Raw genomic sequence first — 20819 nt, 5'->3', positions numbered from 1 at the left:
AGGTTCCACAATCTCCCAAAATAGTCCTCATTACAGACATGTACAGCTATTGGTCAGCTGTATATGAAGTAATTAACACAGTGCCTAGGTAAACAGTAACCATGATCTATTATCGTTTGTAAAAGACGATCCTCTGGGCTGGGTACAGCTCAGGAATAGAGAACTTATTTAACACACATTATACCCTCAGATTATCTCCACCACCACCACCATCACCACCACCACCACTTCCACCACCACCACTATCACCACCACCACCATCATCACCACCACCACCATTACCATCATCACCACCACCATCATCACCACCACCATCATCACCACCACCATCACCACCATCACCACCACCACCATCATCACCACCACCATCCCCACCACCACCATCCCCACCATCATCACCACCACCATCATCACTACCACCACTATCACCACCACCACCACCATCATCATCATCATCATAAATGAAAGCACAAACCACTACTAGACAACGATTTCTTAAAAATCCTTTTCTCCCCAAATCCATAGGTAGGGGATGAGCACACATGTAGTAAACACAGGAAAACAGGAACATTCTACATATTTGTCAGATCTCCCAACTCTTGAAACCAGAAGTAAAACTAGCCAGACTCTATTCAAACAGATTCTTCTATATAGGAGAAATGCTTGCCCAAGTTTTCCCACTTTCAGCTCCGATACATCCATAGCCTATGATGTAAGACTTCTTTGACATCTGACTTTCTGAAGACAGCAAGTGATGTTCTTAGGAACGAAAGAACTACGGTCTGTACAACTAGACACGTTAGCTCACCTTACATGGTGAGTGAGAGCGTGAGGGTGGTGTGTGTATGTGTGTGGTGTGCATGAGTATGTGTGTGGTGAGTGTGTATATTGATGGTGTATGGGTGTGTGAGGTGTGTGTGTGTATGTGGTGTTTATATGAGTGCTGTGTGAGTGTGTATGTGTTGTATGTGTGTGTATTATGTGTACAAGTGTGTCAGTGTATGGATATAGCAAGTTTCCTACTAAAGACCAACTTTTGAGCCCCACCCTTGTATATAAGGTCCTAAGCCAAATGGCCCCCTCTGCCCTCTTCTGTCTTTTGAGATCCATTTACATGTCTTGTATAAATGATCCCCATAAAGCCTGTCTGACAAAAATGTGGATAAACTAATAGATTTGGGGGGGGATGGCTAACATGAAGGTATTTAAAGCAACAGATTCATTCTCTCTCTTAAGGAAAAAAAACCTATCCAACAGAAAACTTTGGAGAAATTTTGGAAAACTAAATACCATGCCTACCTTTCTATGGAACACCAGTATAGCCTGAATCAGAGTAGAAATCATGGATGGACACAAAGCACTTATTTTGTTAGGGAAAACTCGAGACTGTTCCCACCTCGTCGTCCTGTGCTCCAAAGGAAGGTCTGTCAATCCATCTTCTGTACTGGATTGGTTCTTATTGAAAACCAACAATGGAAGACATAAGCTCAAGTAGCAATGGGTTTGGGGGCCCAAGAGTTTAGAGAAACACCACTGCCAAATCTGACCTAGCCCACCTCTTTTATTGAGATACTGGAGTACCCGCTGCCCTCCGCCCATGGGGAAGGGTTAAGTGAGCACCTCAGAAAGTTTTACTCTCAGGCTATTAGTCAGTTGCATTATAAGAAGCACATGCTCAATGCGCTAGTGTGAAACTAGCTCCTGTGGGCCACTTCCCTAGAACTAGTCTCTACTAGTAGATTAAAATCCCCTTGGTTGCTCTAAAACAAACACACATTATTTTTTTTTTTTAAATGAAACTGTATAGTCAGAGGTCCGTTGTGGTCTAAGTCCAGAACATGTTTTCTAGGTGAGTTTGGTATATGAACATGAAGTTCTGGGGCTGGGGCGAGGGGTGGGGGTGGGGGGCAGAGGGAGGAGGTGGAGCATGTGGGCTTTATGGAACTTCCTTTATGCGCCTACTAACTGCTGTTTTCAAAGAGCATTTTCTTCTGCTCCAACTCCACCTTACTCACTAGTCTCCACCTCTCAAATATTGTCTTAGCAACCGTTTACTGATTAACTCTACCCAGCTGAACAGGCCAGCATCAATGCTGCCGCTGCTGCGGCCACTGGAACTCGGACTTCTGCCATGCCTCCTCACAAGTACCCAGGTCAAAAAGAATTGTACAGGTCATCTAGTCCAAACTCCCTTCCATTGCTAGGATGGGACAGCTGAGCATGCATGTGCCAGCACACTTCCTGAGAAGGTTACTCAGGGTGGCTGCAGACATCTGGCCAAAAGAACCAATTTTGAAGAAACGGAGTTAAGAAGTGGTCTGGAGACAAAGCACACCAGGACAGTCTCACTGACTGCCTAACACTCATAACCTCTGGGAGTTGAGCAGCCCCACTGACAACCGTGTGAGCATTGATAGCTGCACATTGAACTTTACCTCATCCCAACGGAAACACTAGAAGGGCAGCCATATTGTAGCTACCGTGTCAAAGGTATAGTCAGTGTGGAGGATGTCTATGCCCAGGTTAGTTCCAGTGTCAGAACTCCGTGATAAAACCAAGACTGATTCTTCCTCATGTACACCCAAGTCCAGCCCATCACCTTACTTTGTGTAGCTACACTGAATTGTGTGAGTTATACTGAATGTTACAGAATTCATTAGGAGTGAGAAAAATATAAAACATAGGAAATATGAAATTTGGGGCGGGGACTCAGAGGTGGCTCCACACCTTAGTGCACTGACTGTTCTTCCAGAGGACCTGGGTTTGATTCCCAGCAACCACGCAGTGGCTCACACCCACCTATAACTCTTGTCCTAGAGGATCTGATACGGTCTTCTGGCCCCTGTGGGCACCAGGCAGGCAAGCACACTCATATAAATGAAATAATAATTCTTTTTTTAAGAAAAAAACACCAGGATGACTGAACCACCTCCTTCCCCAAACTCCTCAGGGTTTCTCTATCTGGAGAAATATGTCCATTCACAAGCCAAGGGCGGTGAAAATGCTGATTCCATTGGAAAACAGCTTTATGACGGTCCACATGCAATCCACACATGGAATCTTCACTCCTGTGATGTGCCCTCTCCCGTGGGATATCAGCAGTGTCAGAGATCAGAGAATAGAGGTAGTGTCTGATTCTGTGACAGGAGAGAAGATTGTGGTGGGTTTTCAATGCTGGATTTTGATATGGATATTTAGGTAGGAAAAGGAAAGAGCTGTAAGGAGATATCACCATCGGATCTAGAGGAGCTTCAAAGAGAGAAGCCGAGCTGGGCGTGGTGGCACACACCTTTAGTGCCAGCACTCCCAGGGCACAGGCAAGTGGATCCACTGACTTCAAGGCCAGCCTGGTAATAGAGTGAGTTTCCAGGTCAGCCGGGGCTACATGGTAACACCCTTCACTAAAACAAACAAAAAGAATACAATGTGCTGTCAGGGACAAGAAACAAATTAGATAAGGAAGGAAGAGACCTGGAATGTGGCAATTTAGGTCAGAGTTGACCTTGGCAGAAGTAATCCTGAGTGAGGTTTCTGGGAGAGGAAGGGATTGCAGGAATACTAAGCGGGCAGAACAGAGTATGGGAAGATCCTTTCAGGTGAGAAGATCTGGTATTTCTTCATGGGGCAAGTGAAGGGGAGATGTGGGCGATGGTAGAGAGGAAAATTGGCCCAGATTAAAAGAAATAAAGGGAGAAACAAAATGCCCTCTACAGAGACAACCATCCACTTCCCATCTCCTACCCAAGGGTTTGTATTTTAAGATTTTTATTATGATGTGTGTGTGTGTGTGTGTGTGTGTGTGTGTGTGTGTGTGTGTGTGTGTGAGAGAGAGAGAGAGAGAGAGAGAGAGAGAGAGAGAGATTGTCTTTGTGTGTGTTGGGGGGGGGGGGGGTCTGTCCATGCATGCTGTTGCCCTCAGAGGCCAGAAGAAACCGTTAAACCTCTTACAGCTAGAGTTACAGACAGCTGTCAGCATCCTGGTATGGGTGTCAGGAACCAAACACAGTTCCTCTACAAGACTAGCAAGTGCTCTTAACTGCTGCGCCATCTCTGCAGCCCTGATTATTTTGTTTTAATTGTTATATTTTTATTTTATGTGCATTGGTGCTTTGCTTGAACGTATATCTGTGTGAGGGTGTTGTAGCGTGTAATTAAAAAAATCCACGCTATCTCCGGCTACACTCGGCAAAGGCGGTCTCCCGGCTCCCATGGCTATCCCGAAGCGGCGGTCCGCCCAATTTCCCACGGTTCGCTTGCCACCCAAGAGCTCGCGTTCCCAGTCAGTTGTCCCCTGTGGACAGTCTGCCAAGACTGGCTCTAAACCCCGAACCCCGTATAAAGAAATCTCCAGAGGCTTATAATCTATCAGTCAGATTTTATAACAGTAAATTCTCAACTGTTGGCCCTGCACCCCCCCCAAAAAAAATGCCAACACAGAAAATCTCAAAACTCAATTGATATTGCACACCTAGATGGGGCAAATGCACCCTACATTACTCTATTGTCCTCTGTGATAGCCATAGCTACCTGTGACTCTTTCAAGCCACGTGGATCAGGTCCCTCTACTACCTTCTCCCTGGCTCTTCCCCTCAGTTCCCGTTTTTCTCTAAAACTTCCAGCCCCGCCTTCTTTTTCCGTTGCCCAATCACAGGCTCTAGCCTTATCTGACGAATTAGATTCCACCCGCCCTCACCTGCAATCCACAGGGTGTCAGAACTCCTGTGGCTGGAGTTGAGGAGAGCTATGCGCTGCCTTGTGAGTGCTAGGAATTGAACCTGGATCCTTTGGAAAAGCAGCCAGTGCTTATATCGGATGCGGTATCTCTCCAACCTCCCCGGCCCTGACTAGTGTTTTAATAGACTATTTTTAGAGCAGTTTTAAGATTACAAATAGAATGTGTGGTAGAGCTTTCCATGTGCCTTGGTGCGCACTTGCTCGGTCCCTCCCATTATCAATAACCCCACTGGTGTGTTCTGCTACAGCTGAGGAGCCTACGCCGGCATACTTTTCTCGCTCCAAGTTCACTTTCCATCAGGGAGAGGCAGAACACGTATTTCCTGGACTTAGGAAATACATATAATGATATACACTGTAGCCTTTGTTTCGAGTGAGTACATGGAGACAGCATGGTGCAGGGACAGTAGGCTCCCAGGGGTACTCCAAATGGGTGATTTGCACCTCAGGAGTTTAGAGGAGGGGCCCAAGGGAAGCATGTGAAAAACAGGCATAGTGATACACCCCTGCAATCCCTGCACAGAGGCTAAGGAGGGAGAACCTCGAACTCAAGGCTAACCAGAACTGCATAAAGAGATACTGTCTCAAAAGATAGAACCAGGGTTCGGTGGGAGAGGGGGAAAGAAATCAAGCAAACAGACGGTGATATGAGTTTCAGACTCGCGATAGGAGTCTGTTGGGTCTCAGAAAATGAAACACCCAAGTACAGCCCTGGGACACGCCGAGCACTTTATTAAAGGCAGCTGGAAGGCCTCGCCAACCTCCCCTTGTCTCTCCCTGATCCCCAAGCTCAGCAAGGGGCTCCCCCCCTGAAATTACTTTACCAGACCCAGCAAAAGGTTGCCCTTTATCCCCTCCCAGGCTCCAATAGCCAGGGAAAAATAAACTCAAAAGACAAAGTGAAGGCCGTCTCCACATCTAGATAGTCACTGTCACAAGCCACTGTCTTCCCTTCGGCCCATTCAGCTTCCTGAGTCATTCACAAATCATTGTCTGTTCTATAGGTCCGTTCAACGGTCACGGTCAACTTGAAAATCGTCCACTTGAAATTTATCCCCTGGCCTACTTTGATTTCTATTGTCATGATAAACATCATATCCACAAGCAACCAGGGAAAGTTTATTTCATTTTTACACTTCTACCCCACAGTCCGACATTGTTGACAGAAGTCCGGGCAGAGACTCAAGAAGGAACGTGGAGGCAGAAATGAGGGAGGTTAAAGCTTACTGGCTCGTTTATCCACAGACTGGTGTGTTCAACTACCCTTCTTACATAGCCTATGCCCCCCTGCCTAAGAATGGAACCACCTACAGTGGGCTAGGCCCTTCAACATCAAATCAACAAGCAAGATAATGCGATCCAATGGAGACAAGTGTTTAGCTGAGATCAACTTTTTCCAGAGGGTCGTCACTAGATTGTGTAAGCTCGAGGTGTCTTTGCGCATGCTCATGAGTTCGTATCTCCTCTCTCCTTTACTCAGGCTTCTGTGCACTAGCTTCAGCGACCTTCCAGGGGGTCGAGGGAGGGATGCCTCCCTCTCCAAGTTCACTAGGCAAAGAAGGGAAGCAGGTGTTTGAAGGAAAACAAAGGAAGAGCAGATTGCAGGGCAATGTGAAACAACATGGAGGTCTGATGAACTTTCCAGAAGCCGATGTGACGCCAGAACATGATGCAAGAAAGGAAAAGGCAGACGCTGAAGGCTGATAAGCCGGACTAAGGAATGTGAGTTGCCTTGCAGGCAACGGTAGGGAGCTTTACAGGAAGGTGTTTAAGCTAGAAAGTCGCCTGACCTAATGTTTTTAAAGGCAGCTCTGGTGTCTAATGGGGAGAGGCTGATCCTGAGCAGGGCTCAAAGAAGGAAGGGAATCAGTTGGGGAGTTGACAGGAGTCAGCGCTCACAAGGCCAAGGCTGGTCAGGCAAAGACAATAGAGAACACAGAGATTTTCCCCCCAGGCTCTTCTGAAATGGACCTGACAGTTAAATGGGGAAAGTCAGGGAGTGAGAAAGATGAAGCTGATTGGCAGGGTTGGCCTGAGGTAGCCAGCACAGTGTTAGCAGTCATCAGGTCTGCAGAAGTAGGAAGGGTAGGGCAAAGTTCAAATTTACACAGCGAGGAGGGAGCTGGGACACCACACTCCTCATCTCTCCTCAGGGTCACAGCCACCAGTTCTATCACAGAGGACTGGCTAAGAAGAGAGGCATGAGGAATTTAATCGATGACATGGGGGCTTTTGAAAACAAAGGCTCAAAGACTCAAGGGGAAGTTCCTGGTTTGTGTGTAGATTCTGTGGAGAATAGACAGCCATGGGACAAAAGATCCCAGTGGTAATGAGCCTCCCTCCAGATTCTTCTCGGCTCCCTGTATGGCATCGCCTCTTCCTGAGGATGTAGGGAACAGCTCTAGAGAGACACACTTAGGTCCTACAGTGTGTAGACCTTCTATTCACTGGAAGGTGTCCCAGGAAGGCAGGAGGAGGTTAGAACCTATTCCAGGGTCTGTGGCTGTTACAGGGAAGGGGGTCCAATTTCCATGACTTGTCTTGCAGAAGGAAATTTTAGTTTCTATGTCCTGCCTTGGGAGGAAGGAGAGCAGACAGAGAAGGGAGTTTGGCAATAATAATAATAATAATAATAATAATAATAATAATAATAACAATAACAATAACAATAACAATAATAATATAAAAATAATAAGTTACTTTTAAAAATCTCTTGCTTGAGAACACTTGCCCTTCAGATCAAAATAGTCGGTGTGCCAGGGCACCATATTCTTGGGTGTGTAATCAGAGCCTCAGCAGCATTGATAAGTCTCTGGTTCCTTGGGGCATCCTGGAGTAGCTATACACACTGACTTGGAGCCCAGAAAGAAAGTGGCCAAACTGTCAGCGGAAGGGGTGTGTTAAAGATATGAAAAAGAATAAAGTCTTCATCAGGGATTACCCTAGCTGAGAAAAGGGGGGTGGGGGGAAGAGTAATTTCTACTTTAAAAAAGAACAGTCATTTTCAAATGTAATTCTCTCCCAACAATGGAATCATCCAAGGTCTTGTTGCAAGAGCAAACCAAAAAAGGAAGAAGTAATCAGCTTTTGTATGAATGAAGTGGGAAACTGGTGAGGTTCTGGGAGCTGCAGGGGCAGCTTTACCAATCAAGCCCAGCACACGTGTCAACACTACCATGATCTCTGACTCATGAACCCCTTAGAAAGGAACTGTGCATTGGCAGTACATGACCACCAAACAGGCTACACAGCCTCCATGTTCTTCCTGAGTAAGGTCATAGCTTTCAAGGTCAGTATCTGAAGGGTTTGCTCCTGAGTGGAAGCTGAGAACGGTTGCCTCTAAGATGGGGAACCCTGTGAGGGGCGCATAAGGTCTCAGCGGCTCATTCCTGTAGTTGCTTGGTTCAAGGGAGGCTAATCCAGAAACAGAGTCCTCACTGAGCTTGAGGAACATTTTGACCTTTGTAAAGGAGGCAATGTACTGTCCCTTCCCACGAACCCAGGGACAGCAGTCTTTTCCAATTTAAATGTTAAATTTGAGTGGTGGTAGGAAGGGCTGCCCTCTCCCTCCCCCAACCTGCTCACTGGTTGAGGACTTCCCACCAAAGAGGAAATCTGCTGCTCCCTGCCAAGAGTCCAAAACCCCAAGGAAGTCTTGTAGATAGGACCTTTGACCTGCTAGATTTGGCTCTGCCTTTGGAGTCTTTCCAGGGCAAAGGGGAAACTCCTCTTAGAAGAGGTTCTTTGTCCTTGAGCAAAATACCTCTAGGGAAACTCCAAAATGAGCGGTCAGCTTTTTGCGGCCTCACTTTCTCTTCTGTTCTGTGTATTAGATCAATGGAAAGCGCTCTGTCTCTGTGTCTCTGTCTCTGTCTCTGTCTCTCTCTCTCTCTCTCTCTCTGACTCTGTCTCCTTCCCTCCCTCTATCCCTCCCTGATTTCTCCCCCTTCTCTGGCCTCCCCCCAAACAAAATCCAGTCCAGGAAAAGCAGAGACATTATGGCAGTCTTTACTCTGTGCTCTCCTCTCCGGTTTTGCGTCAGGAAACAGAGCATTGGTCTCCGCTCTGAGGGATCCCCTCTTCATTTCCTTGTCACTGGAGATTCTCTTTCAAGGCTGAAATTTCAGACACTCTAAGTTTGCGTGTGCCTCCTTGAGCTTATACCGGACCTTTAAACTAGTGTAGTGTAAAGTGAGACCTCTGGTGCTGAGGCAGAGTTCTCAGGAAAAACGAAGAGGTGGGGGGAGCTGGTGGGGCGTGAATCGGCACCATTGGTCAGCCATGACAATCGTAATGAATGAACACATCAACCCTTTCACCAAAACTCAAGAAGTAGGAAGAGAGACGTAGTGGAAGAAATGTGTATAAGAATGGGACCATGGGAGGCGTGTCACATCCTCTGAAAAGGAGAAGTTGACTTTTCATTTGCTGTTGTAGCACGGAATCGTTGAAATGGAACACTCCTGGTGTACCACTTCCCTCGTGGAAGCACTTAAAGAATCTTTTGTCCTTCTCCTTGAATCTTTGGTTTGTTCCTTCAGTGGATACCACGCTAACCAGAATGCGCTAAGACCCGACAGCATCTTCCAGGCCTTCATGCATAGCGCAACCCAGATGCTATGGTGACAGAAGCTATGAGTTCACAAGCTATGAGAACCCAGGTCCTTCTCAAGGCCTGCATGAGTACAAGATGCCAATGGTGTCTTGTGAGGGACTCGTTCCAAAAGCTGCCGGTGTTCAGCTTCCTTTTGTAGAATGGTATAGCCATTGAATAGAACCTGTGTATATGCCTCCACACATTGCATATAACCTACTTATATCCAGAGTATTTTCACCTCCAGAAGACTTCTAATGCCTGATATAATCTAAGTGCTATGTGGGCAGTTATTATATTATTCCGTTTGGGGAAGAGTGACAGGAAAAAAGCTCGTATAGACTGACCTTAGTCTCTCATTTTCTCCTGCTTGTTTCAGATCCGTGGATGATTGAATCTGTGGATTATGAAGCTGAGAATTGGCAGGTGATTGTCAGCACTGCTGTCTGCCACCAGTAGCCAGGACTGTGGCTAAAATAACAAAGAGGAAATCTAGAGCAAGACAGCACTGACTTCAGTTCAGGGCCTGGTGTCTGGACTTTTTATATCCTTGCCCTGAAAGTCGTAAGACATCACATCCACACAAAATCTATCTCCCTGAGTCAAGAAGGAACTGGGTCTGACAATACCACTTCCAATTTACTAGGAGAGAAGTATTTTCCAGAAACTACTAGTGAGCCTTGACAATGCTGGCCAAAACCATATGATACAGGCATGATTGTATTCAGAAGACTAAAATAGAAGCTTTCTAGCCCCCAACATGGAGACATCAAGAAGAATCAGTAGATATCATGGTTGGTCTCCATCTGACTTTTGTCTCATGTAGGAGACAGAGATAGAATATGCTTCTGTTTCTGTCGCTATGTGTGTACCCCTATTTCAGTGTATTGTTCCAAGACCCAAGAACCTGCAAACCTCAGTGTGGGTTCCCAAAAGCCCTTGGAATCCAGCATCAACCTCTCTCTGGTTCTTGAGCGGTCAGTGTGACCAATCATCTCAGACTCCTGCTACCTCACATTTCTGCACACGCCTACCTTCCTAAGATGAGCTGTATCCCTCAAACTGAGAGAACAGACAAACCCTTCTTCCCTTAAGTTGCTTCCTGTCAGAAGTTTGTCACAAGCAATAGTCAAAGTATCTATCACCGTAGATCTACTGGCTTAGTCAAAGATAAAGGTTGTCTAGATAACTACAGTTTGGGGATAAGCAGCCTACCAGGACAAGGTCGAGAGCCCCATCACAGAACTGAAGTCCTGCTTGTTACGTCACGTTGGCCATTTACGGCTAAACTCTGCCACCGGTCAGATTATGACACACCACACCTTTGTTCCCATTTAAAATAAGAACTTTTAGATTAGTTCAGTACTCCTCACCCCCCACCATCTTTTTCAGGTCTCCCAATATGCCTAAAGTGTCTTTGGTTTACATAAAAGCCCTATCTAATTTGCTCCCAAGGGGAGATCTACCACAATAGTAAAGTTGTCCATTTCCACAGGGATTTCCCCTAAACTGTTAATGAGTTGTGACTTCCTTGAATGTACAGGCAGACAAAACGGCTGCACTCCAAACAGGTAGACAGAATTTGAACCAGATGGTTCAAGGCAGGGAAACGGGCTTAGCAGATCATTTCAAACACCTCCCTGTGTTGACTGAAATCCGTAAGGGGATGGCAAAACACGGCCCTTATTTTCTCAACAAACTGTGTGCCATACTGAATATTAAACAAGAAGTTGAACAGGAAAGCAGGCTCTGGTTTTCCTTTTCCTTGTCATTAGAACCATAAACCAGGTTGCTAGTTTCAATGCACCAATGCCGGTGGAGAGAGAGAGGGAGGGAGGGAGAGAGAGAGAGAGAGAGAGAGAGAGAGAGAACACGAGCGCTAATCTCACATCACTGAAGGACTTCCTGCTAATCCCACTACTACGCCACTGAATAAATCAGAAGTGGCAAGGGTGTGTGTAATTACCATGAGTTCCTATATGGAAAGCAAATCCCATTTTGCCCGATTTTCCAGTTTCAACAATAAATTATCCAAGCCTCTGATCCTTGCTGTGAAGTCAGCTCCATTAAAACAGGGCTAATGCAAATGGAGGTATTTTCTAGCACCCAGCATCTCCAACATCCAGTTTAATTAAAGCCAAATTTGGTTAAGGAGTAAACTGGTATTTACAGATGGGGGGGGGGGGGCGGACAAAAATCTGGTTCCGGTAATTAAAAGGATTTTATAAATCTTGTCCTCTATGTTAGAACGCTTGGGTTTTAATAGTTAGTTAAAGACATTTTAATCATCCTTTGAAAGAAACTTGGAAAAGAAAAGATTAGGGACCAGCCCCAAAGACTCCACTGACTAGAAGTTCTGAAATTCCGGTCTGAGGAAGCAAGGTGTCTCTTTACCTTACTGGGTAGACTCGTTTTTTCTTTTCTTTTCTTTTCTTTTCTTTGAACAAAAGGGTAGTAGTCCTGTACTTTCACAGCTGTTCCACAAGCACAAGCCAGCTTGCAAGTCACCCACACACCACTGCCCTGGGAGCTAAGGGCACAGATGTCTGGTTCCTATGGCTTCCCAAGCTGTGACTGAAGACAAAGTCAAACTCGTTGGGCAGGCAAACAGACAGATGGACAGATGGGGAAACAGATGGGACATGTATGTGTGTGTGTGTGTGTGTGTGTGCGTGTGCGTGTGCACACGCGCACACACACACACACACACACACACACACATTAACTTTGGCATGTATCTTTCCTATCCAATAGTTTTTTGTTCTGTTTGTTTTGATTTTTGTTTTTTGTTTGTTTTGGGTTTTTTTGGTTTGTTTGTTTGTTTGTTTGTTAATGTAGCATAATGAGCCAATTTGACAGGTCAGCAGGTGCTGGAAGGGGACTTGGGAGAGCACTCCTTGCTCAGGACTGGAACTTAAGAAGACAAACACATATGTGGCTAGTGGTGTTACAAAACCCCCCTCATAACACACACACACACACACACACACACACACACACACGACACACAGGACAGAGCAGCCAAGGACAATGAAATACTGAAGGGTAGGAACTGAGGGAGAATGCACACACCATGCTTCTCAACTCTGCCTTCCCCTTGACAGTGAGTCCAGCTGGTTTTGGCTGGAGAGGAGAAACAGACGTCTGGAGAACAGTAATTCCAGACGGTGAACAAGACACACAGCAGGAAAAACCAATGCCTGCCTTTAGGAATGAGTCTGTCCAGAGCCCAGAGCTCAGCAAGAGTGAATCTAGAGCCAGGGAAGGAAACCTGACCTGGTCTGCCAACGCTACCTATGGGCCGTGACCAGAGAGCCCAAGTGAGCCCCAAGGCCACTTCTGTTGTGTGTGATAAAACACGGTGATACAGTGTGGCCCTGCCAAGATGCTCCCCACGAGGAATCAGCCATGCTACAGACCGAATATGAAGAAGGTTCATTGGTGAAATGGGAAGGGGACCTGGAAAAGGGGTAGAGGGAGAGAAGGAGGGGGTGGGCAGAGAAGAACAGAGAGAGGAATGAGGAAGGGGAACAGGCCAGTCGGAGACACGTGGGTTAGAGGATGAAAGAGAGAAGGAAGGGAAAGGAGGAAGGGACGGAGGGAGGGAGGGAAGGAGGGAGGGAAGGAGGGAGGGAGGAAAGGAGGGAGGGAGGGAGAGGTAACCGGAGGCCATCTTATAAGCCTGGCTCCTGGCTGGTACCTGGAGGGCGGAGATGCAAGCTGTTGCTAGGTAACCGTTGGGCGGAGCCTAGAAGAATTGCTAACAGCTCCCCCAGGGCATCTGCATGAACAGCTGTGCCAGATAAGACTCACACTAAGTTGGTCATTTCTTCACGAAAATCAACTTCTATACAGCTATTTTTCTAAAATCTCTTAATGGGTCAGCAAGAAGTCTTGGTGGATAGAGGCACTTGCCAGGCAAGCTCAGCGACCTGAGTTGGACCCCTAGAACACATGTAAAGGTGGAAGGAGAGAACAACCCCACGAAGCCGGTTTCGGAACTTCACACAAAAGCCATAACACACCCAAACCCTCTACCATCCTGTCCGCCCACCACAACAATGATAGATAAATAAAGAGTTAAATATACCATAAAACTTCAACTTCAAGATAACAAAACTACACTTTAAAACAGACACAGCCTCAATGGTCCTTAAGCCCACCCCTTCCCATCTGCCCCATTACCTTGCTTTCTTACTGTGAGGTAGAAGTTTCTGAAGGAAAAACTAGTCAGCGGCATTGAAATGCAGCCACCAATGCTAACACACTAGGTTGAAATTCTTTTAGAAAAAAAAATTTTTTACTCAAAAAAAACCAAACAAACCAAAAAAAAAAAAAAAAGTCAGTTCTTGTTTTATCTCAAGTTATAACGTTTGGTATTTTCTAACTACTAACAAAAAAGTAAACTTTAAACCTGTGTCCAACACGTATTAAGGCCCGAGTTAAATCTCCAGCAGTGAGCACGTGCCTATGATCCCATCACTCGAGACGTGGTAGGAGGACAATCAGGAAGGTAAGATCCCCTTCGCTACATCGAGTCTGAAGCTAGTCTCAGACTATGAGCCCCTTAAAGGAGGCTACAGTTTGCCTGGGACATCTGTAGGAATCTGCTAGTGAAGAAAGTGGAGGGGAAGGAAGATGATTTCTGGGGTTGAACTTTGATTTCAACAGTGAGAGAGGTCCTTTAATATGCTAGTGAATGCTGTATTTAAGATTCTCAAGAGAAGGGGCTATGCTACTCATAGATTTTGATCATGCAAGGCACCATCAAGGGATAATCTGAAATTGTTTTATTCCTCCTCTCAATCATCTTATCACCATCGTCCTCATAAAGTGAAAAATAAATACATTTCATAAATGACTGTAAATATGAGCTTCGGTCTAGCCTGGTCAGGTAGGCTCACCAGTAATTTGGACATAATTGCTAACCAAAATGTCTTCTGAGAAGAAAGCTCAAGAATGGCAGTTCAAATCCTCTCTGACCACCCTAATACACACAGAGAGAAATGGTTGGATAAGAAGATGTCACAAGACCCATGAAATGTCTCTGCAATTTCTTTAGAATATATATCTGTAGCGGGGCGTTGGTACAGGAGTCTTTAATCCCAGCATTCAAAATGCAGAGAATGGTTGAGCTCTGTGAGTTCAAAGCCACCCTGGTGTAGAGAGTGAGTTCCAGAACAGCCAGGACTGTGTAGAGAGAACCTGTCTCAAACAAAACAAAATGAAATAAAGCAAACAACAAAAACCAACAGAACAGGGTTGGGGATTTAGCTCAGCGGTAGAGCTCTTGCCTAGCAAGCGCAAGGCCCTGGATTCGGTCCTCAGCTCCGGAAAAAAGAAAAAAAAAAAACCAACAGAACAAAGCACAACATGTATTTGTGCAAATCAGATGCTTTCTTGCAGAAGTGTTTGTAACTTGTTTCTGTGCTCAACTTCATTTTGTATAAGTAAGTGTGCAAGCTGCTGTTCGCAGACTATTAAGATCATCAGATCTGAGCCTTACAGTCTTCAGGGCACCAAGCATATAGACAGAAGTCACCTGTCATAAAGCACGCACTGGAAGTTGAGACAAACCCGTGATAAAGAACTTCATATATCATGAAATCAGGATATGGAGTCCTATGCACCGTGTGTATGTCTGTATGTCGGTGGCATAGCTTCCCAATTGACACAGAATGTTCACAAGTGTTATCTTTGCCCTTGTTCTGTGTGAGTGTGAATGTGCTTGAATGTGTATGTGAGTGTATATGAATGTGTGTGAGTGTGTGTGAATGTGTGTGAGTGTGTGTGAATGTGTGTATGAGTGTGTTTCAATGTGTGTGTATACGTGAGTGTCTTGAATGTGTGTATGTGCATGAGTGTATGTGTCAGTGTGTATGTGAGTGTGTGTATACATGTGCATATGTATGTGTATATGCAGATACACATGCACGTGAAAACCAGGGTTGTTCCTTGGGCTCTATCCATGTTGTTTTTTGAGTCAGGGTCTCACTCACCAAGCAGGCTGGCTGGCCAATGAGCCACAGGGACTTACTAGGACTTCAATGTGTCACTGACATTTTAAAACAAGGGGTCTGGGGCTCAAACACAGGTGGGTACCTGAGAACCCTTTTCCAACTGAGCTGTCTACGTAATTTATCTTTGCCCTTCCGAAACAAGATTCTGAAAGCATAGTTGGTTGTGCATATAGTACCCCTAAATGTTTCTAATTTAGTCAATTCTGTGGGGAAATGAGATGCTACGATTCTAAAATTAAAATGTATTTGATTGACAGACTGAATCTCAATCTTCCACTGTGTATTTTACCTTTGTGTCTGACAATGAGATGTGTCATTGTGCAAAACAGGGGAACCATCTGGCAAGAACTGCTGTAGACTAGGACGAACTCTGGGATCCTTAAAACTTAAAAGCATTGCTATTCAGTATCAATCTCTGCTGAGTGCTACAGAAATGAGCTTCTGCAGCACAAATGGTCTTCAGCCCCCCTGATCTCCTTGTCTCTGTCATGCCTCCTCTGTAAAAAGAGTGGTTCTGACGTGGCATTCCATTGCCCCAAGAGTAGAGGATTTGGAAAAGGTCCTTTCCTGGCATATGAATGCATCATTTAGAAATGAACTAGAATTCCTTTTCCACAATGCAATGCTATGGTCTAGGAGCTCGCTTTGTTATAGCTCATAAGTCATCAGTTTGCAGTTACACAGCTTCCAAGCCACTGTCTCTTTTCTTGACCTGGGCTTTCTTAAGGGCATTCGTGCAGCACTGTGCATGTCTTATTTCCCATGGCCAGCATAGAGAGTGGCATGAGGCAGGCCCTCAGTAAATGCTTGCTACATGTCTGAGTGAAATGCTGAATGAATGAATTCAAGACTCGGATTTATCTTTTGGTTGCATTGGCTTGACAGTCAGAGGAACATGCTAACAGTATCTGTTGGTTACCATGACTGATCTGTCCGACATCATCATAGACAGCTGCTGACAGTTCTAGAACTCAGACATGTTCACTGTCCTGTGGACTAAAATGCTCATTCGGTTTAGGAATGCTCATTTGTAACCTGTTTATACCTTGATATTTAACTACTGTATTTTCTACATACTAAACTCTCTGATGATGATGATGATGATGATGATGATGATGATGATGATGGCTACATTTTCCCACTATTTTTCTTTCCTACTATTTTTAAAACCAAACATTAGAAGACAGGAGATGGCCCAGTGGGTCAAGTACCCACTGTGTAACGCTGACCTCAGTTCAGACTTTCAATACCTACATAAAAGCTGGGGTGGTGCTGTGCCTATAACCCCATTTCTGGAGAGGCAAAGACAGGCAGATCCTTGGAGCTTGCGGGCTAGCTACTCCAGTGGAAATACTGAACTTCAGGTTCAGTGAGAGATCCTGCCTTGAAATATAAGGTAGAAAAACAACAGAGAAAAACACCAAAAAAGAACAAAACAAAACAAAAAAACCCACTGCAAACACAAGTGAGTATGCATATCACATACATATACACACACCACACATATACACACACATACACACAAACCATACACACATACACACACACACCACACACACACACACACACACACACACACACATGCACACACATACCATACACACCATACACATACACACACACACCAATACTCCCTGCCTTTACTCTCTGATATTGCTCTGGTTAAATTTTTTCCTTGGCAAAAAGAAAGAAAGAAAGAAAGAAAGAAAGAAAGAAAGAAAGAAAGAAAGAAAGAAAGAGAGAGAGAGAGAGAGAGAGAGAGAGAGAGAGAGAGAGAGAGAGAGAAAGGAAGGAAGGAAGGAAGGAAGGAAGGAAGGAAGGAAGGAAGGAAGAAAATGTTTTGTGTTGTGCTAATTTCCTTCTGTACTTTGTTCCCAAAGGCTTGAGTGTAGAGCCCTCCCGGCCCTTGAACTTACAGTGAGTTACTGCAGCTTCAGCTGCTGCCCAGTGGTCTCCTGGCTCCTTGCTAAGCTCTAACCCTGGGCAGACTCCTCCAGCTCTGCTTACCCTGACTTCCAATGTCTCTACAGAGGTCCCCCACCTCCCTAAGGCCTGAGGATGAGAACCCTGGGTGCCAGGCTCTCCCTGGGTCCTTGTTCTCACCCTCTTGGGGGGCTGTGGGAACCCTCCAGGCTGCTGTCCACTTCAAATCTAATGCTCTGCAAGTCACTTCACTGGTGCCTGGGACCACACCTGGAGGCTTGTGTTGTATTTTTCCCTCTGGCTCTGCTACTGATGTACTAAAATGCTAGAGACAGGTATTGAACTCGTCTCTGTATAAAATATAAATCTCTGTGAGATTTCAAATATTTGGCATACATTCCCACCTTGAAAGTCGGTAACCCTAATAAACAATTTATTCTTGCAGATATGTATTCAGTAACAATGCCTTAAAAAAAAAAGACAGGAATTTTTTCCGTACCCCTAGCTGTCCTAGAACCGCTCTGTAGACCAGGCTGGCCTCAAACCCAGAGATTTATACCTGCTGGGATTAAAACCATGCACCTCTTGGGGTTGGGGATTTAGCTCAGTGGTAGAGTGCTAAGCACTAGCAAGCGCAAGACCCTGGGTTCGGTCCCCAGCTCCGAAAAAAAGAAAAAAAAATGCACCTCCCAGCCTCTTAGCAGTGCACTGCTGTGCTTGTTTTGTTTTGCTTGATTTCCTTTTCCTTTTTCTTTTTTCCTTTTATTGAAAACAGTTTTTTTCTTCCTCACATACCATATCCTGATTAGTTTCCCCTCCTTCTACCCGTCCCAGTTCCTCCCACCTCCCCTCCCCTCTAGATCCTTTTCTGTCTCTCATTAGACAGAAAACAAACAGGCTTTTAATAGAAAATGGTAATAACAATACCTAATACACCAGAATTGGACAAAATAAACAGAATGGGGAGAAGCCAACCGAGTGCTTTAATCTTACTGATGACGTAGGAAACTTGGGTTGTCTTTAAGGCTGACTGAGCCTTTCTTGGCTTCTGGGTAAGCAGGGTCCTAGAACAGCTACCACCAAAGCCACTCTGGAACCAGTGACCCTTCGCTTCTTGACTTGCAAATTGAAAGAATGAAATTCACAGGCCACAGAGGGTATGTTTTAGACAGAATTTTATTATAGATAGACAGAAGCTTACAAGAAAGGGCAGGGCTTCTACAGAGCAGGAGGGACACCTGGAAGAATACCATCGCGCTGCTAACCTGGAAGCTTTCGAAAGGATTTGGAAACTGTGGTGAGGTGTAGGGGTACCCAGGTGCCTGTCTATTGCATCCTCATGGACACTTTCCAGGCAAGGGTTAGTGATAACATGAAGCCAGGAGCCAGGACTCTCTTCTGGTGTTGCTGTTGCCCAGAACTGTGGCTCTGCAGTCCCCGATGAAAGGGTTAATAACCTAACTGCCTCGGGTGGACTAAGAAACTCAGGACAGGAAAACTGATGATAATGCCTGTGGGCTGTTAAGTTCAGGAGTGCTTCAGATAAAAGAATCAACAAGTGTCTTTGAGTGGTGCCTTCCCCTTGGAGACTGCTGGAGAACTGCGCAGATGGTATCTTCCATCGGAAAAGTCTCCTTTAAAGTCCTATAAATCTCTCCAAGTCTTGTGTACCCCATATGCACAGTCTCTATGCCTGTGCAGAGACTGCAGCCCCTCAGTTGTCCTGATTAAAGGAACAATTCTGCTTCTGGAGATGCCATGCGACCTCCATCATTTCCAATCTAAGACCAGCTCCACCTCGCCATTTCCTGTCCCCAGTTCCCATCATCAATGAAAGTCATGAGGCACACACTAATACCAAGGAACATGTTGCAGTCAGGGAATCTCAGAAGGACTGTGACATCATGGTCTTGGAACTGTCTTTCAGCGGTGTTCTCTTCTGTCTAAGCACCCAGGACTCGAAAGATGGATGGCTCAGTGGTTAAGCGCAATGGCCGCTCTTCCAGAGGACCCATGCTCACCTCTGAGCACCCATGTGGTGGCTCACAGCCATCTGCAACTCCAGTCCCAGGGGATCCAATGCCCTCTTCTGTCCTCCAAGAGCACCGGGCACACGCATGGTGGGAATATACAGACATGATGACAAAATGCCCATAAGTATAAAATAAACAATGAAGCAAACAAAAACACTGCTGGATTGTTTTGCTTTTAGAAAACTGTCTTGAGATTAATCATTTGCATTGCCTTTGCCTTTGGTGAGGCCCAGAGAAGCACAGCCAGAGAGAGCTTCATCTGGCACTGAGTTCTGCAGAACCAAAACTCAGCTGCAGGATAGGTCTCACGGAACGCACGAAAGAATGGAAACAGCCCCGTGAGACAACCTTTGGGGGTCAGTTCTCACCTTTGACATGTTGGGTTCTGGCATTCACAAACACAAACGCTTTTACCCTCTGCACCACTTTTCCAACCTGATTTATGAACTCTCAATAAGACTGCAAAGGTGAAAACCCACCAATTTCAACGACTTCTTTTTCTCTGTCTGGAAAAGAACTCACTCCAAACTTGCTCAAAGCCCTCACCTGCCAACATCTGTGCACTTGCTGAGCCTCCGAGCACAGCCCTCAGTATTGTGCTTCTCCAGTTCCTGAGGACACTGGCCACCCATCTTTCCTGACTGCATCCTGCACCCAGCCATTTACTCTTTTATTGTAGGTCAAACCCTGCAAAAGCCAGGTCTTCCAGAGACAAGTGATTCAGTAGGGACAGAAACACTCCATCCCTCCATACGGCACTACTGGTTTCTCTGCTGCTTTAGAGAAGAAGAAAATCACCCTTAGTAAATATCTTCTCTTTCTGTCCTTGGTCTAGCAGTAGGTGCTACTGATGTGTCCAGCCTTTTAACATTGTAGCACAGCATAGCTACCTACAAAGTTCACCCTTGGGAATTTTGCAACTGACTTACAAAAAAAAAGCAACAAAAAATTCTCATAGTGTTTTAAATAAGTTTATGACTTTGCATTTGGAGCCTCATTCAGGACTATTCTGTTGTCCATGGGAGCCACAGGCTGCAGGTAGGACCTGCCTGAGAGGGGGAGCAGGGGTATGTGTCGAGGGGTGCCTCCTCCGGATCTCTCTCCTCTCCTTTCTCTCCCTCCTTTCTCCCCACCTCTCCACTAAACAGAGGTTTAGGGAAGTGGCCCGCAGAAGGGTCTTCCAGGGATTTTGCATGACGTCATAAGAAACATCAAGGTGGATCTGTTATAAGGCTGTGGGCACCAAACATGGAGTTGGAAAGCTGTGTGTGTGTGTGTTCCTCTGCCAACAGGGCATAAGCTTTTATTTGGGGGAGACAGAGCACCTCAAAATCCTATTCCTGCAAAGTTCCATAAAAGGGTAGGCATACATTTGGCTGTTTCTTCTCTTCTTATCTCTTTTATGTTCTTCCTTTTTTTCCATCTTAAATCTCTCTTTTAAATTTTCATTTGTCCGCCTTGTTATATTTGGAAGAACAATGTTTTATCCCTCTGCCACTCAAGGCTCTGAAGAAG

At 45.5% G+C, this 20819-nt stretch overlaps 1 long non-coding RNA gene across 1 annotated transcript; it reads left to right on the top strand.

The window, feature by feature from the left end:
• The first annotated feature begins 3452 nt into the window (after nt 1-3452).
• LOC147996005 (uncharacterized) lies at nt 3453-11067 on the top strand. The gene is made up of 3 exons (XR_015670479.1): nt 3453-3747; nt 5884-6153; nt 9708-11067. It is a non-coding gene; the product is annotated as an uncharacterized LOC147996005 (long non-coding RNA).
• Nucleotides 11068-20819: the final 9752 nt, after the last annotated feature.

This window comes from Rattus norvegicus, chromosome 2 (genome assembly GCF_021556685.1).
Source record: "Rattus norvegicus strain SHRSP/BbbUtx chromosome 2, alternate assembly SHRSP_T2T, whole genome shotgun sequence".
NCBI classification, from domain to species: Eukaryota; Metazoa; Chordata; class Mammalia; order Rodentia; family Muridae; genus Rattus; species Rattus norvegicus.
Note: the sequence above shows the minus strand (reverse complement) of the source record. Positions and strands in the feature narration are given on the sequence as shown.